This window comes from Athene cunicularia (genome assembly GCF_003259725.1).
Source record: "Athene cunicularia isolate RWA chromosome 13 unlocalized genomic scaffold, athCun1 chr13_part1, whole genome shotgun sequence".
NCBI lineage: Eukaryota > Metazoa > Chordata > Aves > Strigiformes > Strigidae > Athene > Athene cunicularia.
The window spans coordinates 4,756,804-4,765,842 of NW_020799117.1; the positions used below are offsets into that span (position 1 = coordinate 4,756,804).

The 9,039-nt window shown below is 44.1% G+C and overlaps 1 long non-coding RNA gene across 1 annotated transcript; it reads right to left on the minus strand.

Moving 5' to 3' along the window:
- Positions 1-773: 773 nt before the first annotated feature.
- LOC113485164 lies at positions 774-5,259 on the minus strand. The gene is made up of 3 exons (XR_003399370.1): positions 5,163-5,259; positions 1,798-1,899; positions 774-889 (listed from the first exon to the last, which is right to left on the minus strand). It is a non-coding gene; the product is annotated as an uncharacterized LOC113485164 (long non-coding RNA).
- Positions 5,260-9,039: the final 3,780 nt, after the last annotated feature.

The following is a 9,039-nucleotide window of genomic DNA, read 5'->3' on the forward strand; positions in this document are numbered from 1 at the left end:
TTTTTAAACTTTGGGGAATCAAAACTACTTCAGTACCTTGAGTCAGCATTTAATCATGCGTGGAAATGGATGGTCTTTTATATTTGGGTTATGCCTTGTACCTCTGTGCAATGTCAGCTGTAATCCGTGAAGTTAACGTAAGGTCTCTGGAAAGCTGTATTTCAAAAGCAGAAATGAAACCAAACTGAAAGTATTAACTGTACCAAAAATCAGAACTTTTCAAATTACATTAAAATTGATCTTTAAGGAACTAGTGGGGGGGGGCGGGGACGGATGACACCTTTCCATTTTATTTCCTGCTCAGTTTGCAAATGATGTTTTTCTGCCTGTTCTGAAGGTATCCTGGGCAATTCTGTAACCACAGACAAAATCATATTGAATATAATTGGGGGAAGCCACCCTCACTTACCAATAGCTGGTTTTGTGTCTCTGTTATTAAATCAGAACTCCTCTTTAATATTATTAACTAATTTAATCAGCCACCATTAATATAGTGCTAATTACAGAGTTTTAAATGCTGTTCTATCACCTTTCCTCTGTATTTGCAATATTAAAGTACCACATAAAAGCATGAAAAGTATTTTCAAACATTTGTGCAATTATCATCACATCAGGTAACATGATTTATAACTTGTCTGTCCATACCCCATGGACTGGGTTCTGTCATCGAGGGTCAGAACCTGCCTTAAATTGCCATTAAATTACTGCATTCATTAGTTTATTTTTACTGTGGGTACCACACGTTACTTCCAGTTATGTTGCCTTACCTGACTGTGAGAACAAATGGCTTTTCCCTTTCCAAAACCACTCTGAGACTCTTTGAAGTGTTTGATCTTTCATGTTGAAGTGCTCCAGCTGTGCCAGATGTCAGATACTGTGGCGCCGAGAGCTGGAAGGCAAGCAAACCAAATCCAAAGCTTAAGAGTGTGCGAGTTGCAAATGAGATTTTTAGTTGTGGGGAAGGGTTAATGATTTGAGGTTTGGGGAAGAGTTTTAATACCCCTTCTAGATTCAGAATTGCAGGAGTCTCACAAGCTTGTTTCGTATTACACACGCATAGCTGTGCGCACACACACACACACCCTTCTGTATACAAATGTGCGTAATATAGATGATCATAACGTGTGTGTGTGTGTGTGTGTATATATACATACACACAGTATTTCTGTGTATATATACACATAGGTGTATGATCACCTGCCCTGAGAAGTGTTGATCAAGGCCAGAAGGTGCCGGAGTATTCTGGGGGGAGTGAGGGAGAGCTCACAATGTGGGACTGAACCCCAGTTAGCAGCGTCGCTGCCATCTCTGAGGAGCTGCTGTGCAGAAAACTGGCAGGTCCCTCCTGTTACCACCTTTCTGCTGCTGTCACTGCTTTCTTTAGACTCTCCTAGTTCGGGGATATACACTTCTGGGGATTCCTTCCATGCTTCATATAAGGTTGAGGTGGTGTTTTATCACCCATACTTTGCTAATCTCGTCTGTATCAACTTGCGCTGGGCTAAATGCTGTGAGTGAGTGCTTTGGTTTCATTACATTACAACACTCATAGTGGATTATTATGTCCCACCTGTCATGTCTTGATAAGCTGCACTGATTTACATTTAGCTTTTCCATGATTCTCTCCTGACTGGATGAGGATCGTGGACTAATTTTCATGAACTCCCTGCCAAGGGATACAGCCTTAGCTCCCCTAAGCACGCTGAAGAGTGTCTGCGGGGCTGAAATGTTGCTCCAGCAATGGCAAAAGGTCAGTTTGGGCTTTAAGGGAAAATGATCAGCAGGGATGGCTCTTACCTGGGGGACAGGGGAGTCCATCCACACCCAGACATTGTACTTGGCATCCTCAGTAAAATCTGCCAGACGAGGTAGTACTGCACTGAGGGGGCGCTGATACCTCTGTATGGAAAAGGGCACACAGGATAAAGTTACAAGATCAACCATTTACAGAGAAATAGCCTTTTTTCCCCATTTTCCAATACATAAATATTTTCCTCACCGTACTGATACGATCTTGCTAATGACTATACTGTTCTTGTTTGGTTTTTTCTGTGAAACCTCCCCTGTGATATGCATGCATACACTTACACTTACACTTACACACACACACACACACACACACACTTATTTTCTCTTATAAAATTTTCTGTTGAGATCCACACCAGCTATAAAACAGGAGCATTACAGCCTTCACTGATGATTAGGTTCATTTTTCCTTAAGCACTGACAGTCAAATGGTGAGATATTAAAAAGAAAACTCATGTCACAACAGCTTTGCACACTGTACAGCTTTTTGAATAGATTAAAAAGCGGCAGAGAGCTATTAATAAGCTTTTGACTTTCTGAGCACTCCCATCTTTGAAACTAGACCATCTTTCTCAGAGGTGATGGGGGAGGCAAAGTGAAGAGCAGGTTTTATGCAGTCTTGGGGAGAAAAAAAAATGGTGAAATGACTAGATTGGGGTAAACTGTGAATGTGAGGGACAGACCCACTGCACATGGACAGAGCGGTCCTACCCGCTGCTTTCAGGACAGAGCCAACTTTTCATCAGTGGAAAATTCCCACCAACTTGAGCAGTTGAGGATCAGCCCATCACAACCCACAAAGTGCAGAGGCAGGTTCCTGCTGCAATCTGGGTTGGTCCTGTCCCTGGTGTGCAATATCTAGTAACTGCTTGAAATGTATCCCTGAAAACTTGGATTAAAAAAAAAACAAACAAACAAACACAAACCACACGGTGGCATTCCAGGAGGAAGGGAAAAGCAAGGCTAGAAGCAAATTCAGATTTTGCCAGCACTTTATCAGCCCAGTAATGAGGCAGAGATATGTAAAAAGCTCTAATGTGAGGATTGAGTGACTACGAAGCCACCCTCCCAGCTGTAGCTGTGCTAGGAACCCCTCTGCTGATAACAGGTTTAGAAAGAAATACGGTGTCTGGCAGCTACTGGCTTTGAGTATCAACTTCTTTCACATATCACTATAAATTCCTGCAATTCCATGTTAAAGGGTTGGGCAGAGAGAGAGTTTGTAAAGAAAACTTAAAATGCAGGGTCTTTGCCAGGTAGTAACTGCCTTTTCTCATCTATAGTTACTCAATAAAAATCATTGCCGGAGCATGACTCTACTTCCATTCCCAGCCAATACATTTGCAATCTGGCCCTTAAACATGGGAAAATCGACCCCCAGAGCGTATTGTTAGAGGAAAGGTCCAGAAGCACACTGGTATATGCTTTGAAAACATATTACCTCTGAAATTATTTGCAGGTTTTTGAGAGACTTGCCAGATTTTGACACTGATTTTTCTGTGTTCGGTATCACAAATCCAGTTAATGCAAATATATTCAGGTAGGAGTCTGTACAAGTAGGAGCATACAGACACGGCTTTACTCCATCACAGATGATGTATCAATTTATCACAGCTGGCAAGGAATTGACCTAAATAACTACTAGCCTAAAGTAAAATTAAATAAAATTGTGACTGTAACAAGATGTAGCTTTTCACAGATTAATACAGGCTATTGAAATACTTCGGGTTACAAGGGGCTATTACAGAAGATCAATATTCACGTTGCTTTTGGTACAAGTCACGTAAGAATCTGACACCTGCAATGAGCTTTGGTGGGTGTTAGTGACATTAAATGCTGCAGTTCACTTGCACTCCTCCTGCAAGAGCTGCTGCTGCGGTGAGAGAAGTCAGGGTGCAAATAAATGTGTCGGCTAAACTCCTCCCTTGTCGTGTACCACGTCGGCCAGCTCTGGAAGGTGGGCACTATTCAGTTACCCAGAAGGAATTATTATAGATTTATTTTGGCAAGCAAGAGAGCACAGTTTGGCTTAGCTGGCTGTAGTGGTAGAGACAAACATCAGGCTGGTTGTTAAACTCCCCAGAATAACTCTGATATCCTCTCAGAGCAGGGCTGTCATCCCGTCTGGTCTCAAGCCCAGTTTCCAACCTCAGTTGAAATAATTCTCTCCCAAACGATTCTTCCGTGAGGGGTTTTTTTTTTTTTTTTTTTTTTTTTTTTTTTTTAAATTTTGTCCCCAAGCCTGTGAGTTAATTGTTTTAACAATGAGCTGTATCACTGTAGAACAGGATATCTGATTGCTCATCTGGTTTACATAATTGATTAATTAATAACCTTGCTAATTGAGGATCATGAAATCCTCTCTTAAACTGGAGCAAGGCAGTGTCCCAAACTACTGCTTGTAGGGATACATTAACATCGGGACGTTTTGGCTGCTCCATCTTCGCCAGGCTCTGCGGTGCAAGTCACGGCACGGCATTAACTTAATGGAGCTCCTGGGCTGCTGTAGAGATGCACGATTTGTGGGTGAACCTTGTTTTCACCTATACCACAACATTTCAAAACTTCTCCCCCTTTTTTTTCCTTCTGCACCCCTGGCAGCAGCTCCTTGCATTTGTGAACTCCGGGGCTGCCTCTCTCTTGCTTTACACCATCAGCCACCGTCTACATTGTGCAGCGTGGTACAGCCCCACAGTCGGTTTTAGTTAGCGACATTTTCTACCACTTTTGGCCAAGTGTGAATGCCAGCACATCTACAAAATAAAGTGGCAAAGCAGCCCTCCCCCTCTGCTACCTGAAAACTGCACTGCGAGCTCTTCTCAAAGGCACTGTGTGTTCGGCACGATGTGACCTACATCTTTTCTTGGAAGCAATCACAGCTGAAATAAGGCATAGCATGATGGATTCTGTGCTATTAAATGAAAGAGGACTATCCATGGCAATAACCACCGACAATAGTTTGCATTTTAATGTCATTTCTTTTCTTATTATGCCTAGACATGGAGCAGGATGTATTTCTACCATGTGATATTCTCTGCAAGCCACCAGCAAGGTGGAGGGATGCAATCCTTACCTTAAACACCGCTCCTGAGAGTGCTTTCCAATTGCGCTTCAGTCAGTGAGCAGCAAATATTTTCCTTCGAATCTAATGAAATGTTTTCTCAGTCCTACCCACTTGCATCTAACTAGACACAGACCCACGGGAACTTCACCAAACACTCAGGATTTCATCCACCCACGGAGGGCAGGTGAGCAGAGACCTTCCTGCTGTGCTTTGGGCATCGAGTTGAAGGCGTCCTAAGGCAAAGCAGCCATCTTCTGAAACAGTAAATGAAGGTCTAAGTGTCATTCCTCACCTTGATTTGCAGAAGTCAGGAATCACCCAGGAGACCAGGGTGTAAATCTCTCAGCCCTCATCCATCCCAAATCTCTTCCCGCACCGCTCGGTCTGTCCTCAGTGCTGCTCTCCAGCTGCTTTCTAACCCCTGCAGCAGTGGCTAAAGCCTCATCCCTAATTCAGGCTGCAGTCCCACTTGCACTGAAGGGGCTTGGCACGGCCTGGTCTTGATGAGAATTTAATCCCGAGGATCTGGAATGGATTTAGGACCTGGAAACAAAGAGATGGGTTAAAATCCTACACAGTGGGCAAAAAAATGACTTATACGTGCATCTGCAGAAGCTAGGGGCAGTGACCATTTATTTCTGAACATCACAAGGATTTCTGAGACATCGGGGAGGGAGGGGGAAAGTGGAATGAATGAAGAGACAGGAGTTAGCCATCAAAAGCCCCTTCTAAATGGCTAAATTAGGAAAGATAAATGCCATCCCATTTTTTTTTAATCTATCTATGGCGGTGTGAGAAAGGCTGGTGGCATCGCTCCTGCCAGGATCATTTGTACATCGGGGTGGATGTAGGAAGTGGGCTGGTAACGCGTCTGACTTCCACGCTGCCGGTGAAGGTTTTGAGTAATGAATCCAGGGGCTAATCCATCGTGCCTGCCATTTCAAAGAGCCCTGATAACCTCGTCTCTTCTTGTTTTCTTCTCTAAGGCTTTTTCAGATTTACTAACACAAGTTTTCCCTGAAGAGGGATCACATTTCAGGCCTGAAATGCTCTGATTATTTACAGTTTGTCACACCGTAATTTATATTTATTGTTTGTGGCTCTTATTTACATGTGTTCATTACTTTCCTATTTTAGTCATTTATCCTACATGTCCCCCCCCTACTTTTTCAATTATTTCGCATACTCGCAGTTTATCAATTATATTGCCAAAATGCACTTAGAGAGCATAATTTGTTTCTAATGCATGATTTTTTGACAGCATGATTTGTTTTCATGTTTGCAGAGAATTTTAAAATGACAGTGACTCTAGGGCAGAGAATAAAAAGTTGTGAAGCTTTTTCCTGTGGAGATTTGCACTCTCACATACACAATGTGCACGTTGCGTTGGCTGACCTGCTCATCAAGCCCACATCGGTTCAGCTCTCCGTGTGGTTTCCCTCCCTCCCAGAGGAGTGTTAGAAACTCTTAGAAATGCTATGTGCTCACTCAGTGCTAGTCCCCCCCACCAGGCAGTATTGCCAGGACACTTTAGAGGCTGATAAAGGAACTTCAGTGGGCTGAAGGGGTCACTGAGCCTTGCTGGCCTCCTCAGACATGGTGTTCCCTTCGGAGTAATCATCGTTAATGCTGAGGATGAAAGAGCCCTCCCTCCCTGCCCATCGCTGGGTTTGCTTGTGAAGCCAATGGATCCTTTCTAGCAAAACGTGCTCTCACGAAGTGGGTCCCTGTTTGGGGGGGGCTGTTAAGGGCACTCCCTCAGCTCCAACCTCATTGGTCCCTTTGCTTATTAAAAAATTAAAATATTTTCCCAGCTGTCTGGCTTTTACTTTTGGAGCTTTACAGGCTGTCGTGCTCAGGCTGGCGAGGCAGGAGGATCAGCTCTTCAGAGATGAGTGCCAGGCAGCACAAACCCTCCCACCATCCCAGGAGGGTCATCCAACATGCTTTGCTCTAGGACTCGTTACCTGTTATTCATTTACTGAGGCAGTCTGGCCTATGGATGGTGGCTCTCCAAAATGCTGAGGAGATGACAAACACGTTTGCTGGTATTTGCTCTCTTAGTGGTCTCTATCCCAGGTCCAGAGCTTGGCAAGCGCAGACCAGCTGCCACCCATGCCTTTGTTAGCCATAACAATACTTCTAACACATCTGCTGCTTTATACAGCTCCGTAAGACAGCTGAATGCAGAAGGTGTACTAGAAAACGCTTCAAATGTGTTGATCCATCATTTTGCCTCCTCTCCGTGGTCATTAGCTGCCAGGGATGAGACAGTCTGAGCTCTGGCTCTCTAGCACAAAGTCTCTTATGGTTCCAACATCCCCCAGGAAATACCCAGCAATATTCAACCTAAATTTACTGCTCTGCAGCTCCAAGCCGTGACAGAGTTAATCATCCTTCCAGTTTTAGTCTCGTTCCACCACCAGAGCAGGGTGAAAGAAGAGGAAAGGACTGCTCTGGGTCAAAGGCTCGTTTTCAGAGGGATGACACATTGGGAAGGCGGCAAGTAGTCTGCTGGGACACATACAGCAGTGCCAGCTCAGCGGTGACTCAGGCCTAGAGGAAATCTTTTTACCCTTGGGTTCTGAGGCCCAATATTCAGCAGAAATTCAGCTGTGGTTTCTCTGCTGCAGCCCCTAGACCAGTATTCCTCCACGATTTCTGTCACTGAACCTCCCTCAGAGCGTTTTGCTCCCGCGATCCAATTTATTCTGTCCAGCAAGGCTGCAAGGGAGGATTTATGTTAACAAGGTCTAAAGAAACTGTGTCTGACCATTAGTTGCTGAAATCAAATCAGGCTCTGTCTCAGCAAAAGCCCCAGTTAATTGGGCAGCGCTGTGCCAGTAACAGGGAGACGTGGCGCTTATCTCCAGACTGATTTAAAAAATAAAGCTGGCTAGAAGAGTGGGGGTACTGAAAGGTTTTGGGGAAGGTGAGACGATAGATGTTCATTTAAACAATATTTTTTTTTGTCCAGGAAAGGTGAAGGCTGCTGGATGAGCCTGGTGCCCTCAGCGCAGTGGCTGAGACCTCATGCTTTGTTGTCATCTTGTTTTCCCTTTCTGCACGTTTTTTTGGAGCACGTATCAGTAGTGTTGGTAACAGCAGTTAAAAGCACAGCCAGGTTAAAGGGTATGTCTTTAAAGGAACGAAAGGCCAAATCTGCCCCCACTGTGTTCGTGTGAGACCCTTCACGTCCCTCATCTTTCTCCTTGCTTCTGCCTTGCTCCCTGCAAAGCCTTTTCCAAGGTGTCTCAGTCCCCTGGTGTCAGGGGATGTTTCCCAAACATCACTTGTCAGCTTTGCCCAGCAAATAAACGCAGGCTGGGATGGACTTTCTGAGTTTGCACCATCAAAAGATACGCAGCTGCCTTCAAGACGTATTCCAAAACCGAAACATTTTGTATTTTCTGACCTAGATGCTGCATACATGGCTTGTCAAACCCATTTTAGGCAGTAATTCATTTCTGAAGGTTGAAACTGTCTTTCAAAACATGGATTTAAATAAACAGTTGGAGAAGGTAAGAGATAGTAAGAATACATTTCTTAGAGTATTTATGTTCAGAAATCAAAAATTTTCACACTGAATTCAATAAACTAGTCTTATAGGCCTCAAAATTTGCGGTTTGGTTTACAAAATTGGGAGTCAGAAGCAAATTTTGTAGGCTTTTATAGGACTGTGGTAACAAAGAGCATAATCACTTTTCGGATGAAAAAGCTGTATACGTCTTACAGCTTTGTACAATAAAACTGCAAATGGGAGATCAGATGGGATGTTTAATTCCTAGATTGGGTACATTTAAAAAAAAAAAAAAGGTTATTTAGGTTAAAAGAAATGTATTCACTCCTTGGCCAGGGCTGTAAATCAGCGCAGCTCCACTGAAAGCACATAAGTTAAGGAGATGCATAGGAGGGAGGACCTCGTATTTTTAGATCAGAAGGAATCACAGGAGATTCACTGTCATCCTGCAGGGTTTATGAAGGCACTTTGAACCTTTGATCCTTTTATGGATCTCCCACCATGACTGCTTTCTTTAAGACTGGTTCAAAACCAACTGAATCAAAAGCGTTTCTGTTTCGGCAGGGACACGGCCATGGCCATCTCCTGCCCCGCATGTCCCAGGCGGGCAGCAGGAGCTCGAGGACCCCCGGGCTGACAGCAGGTTGGG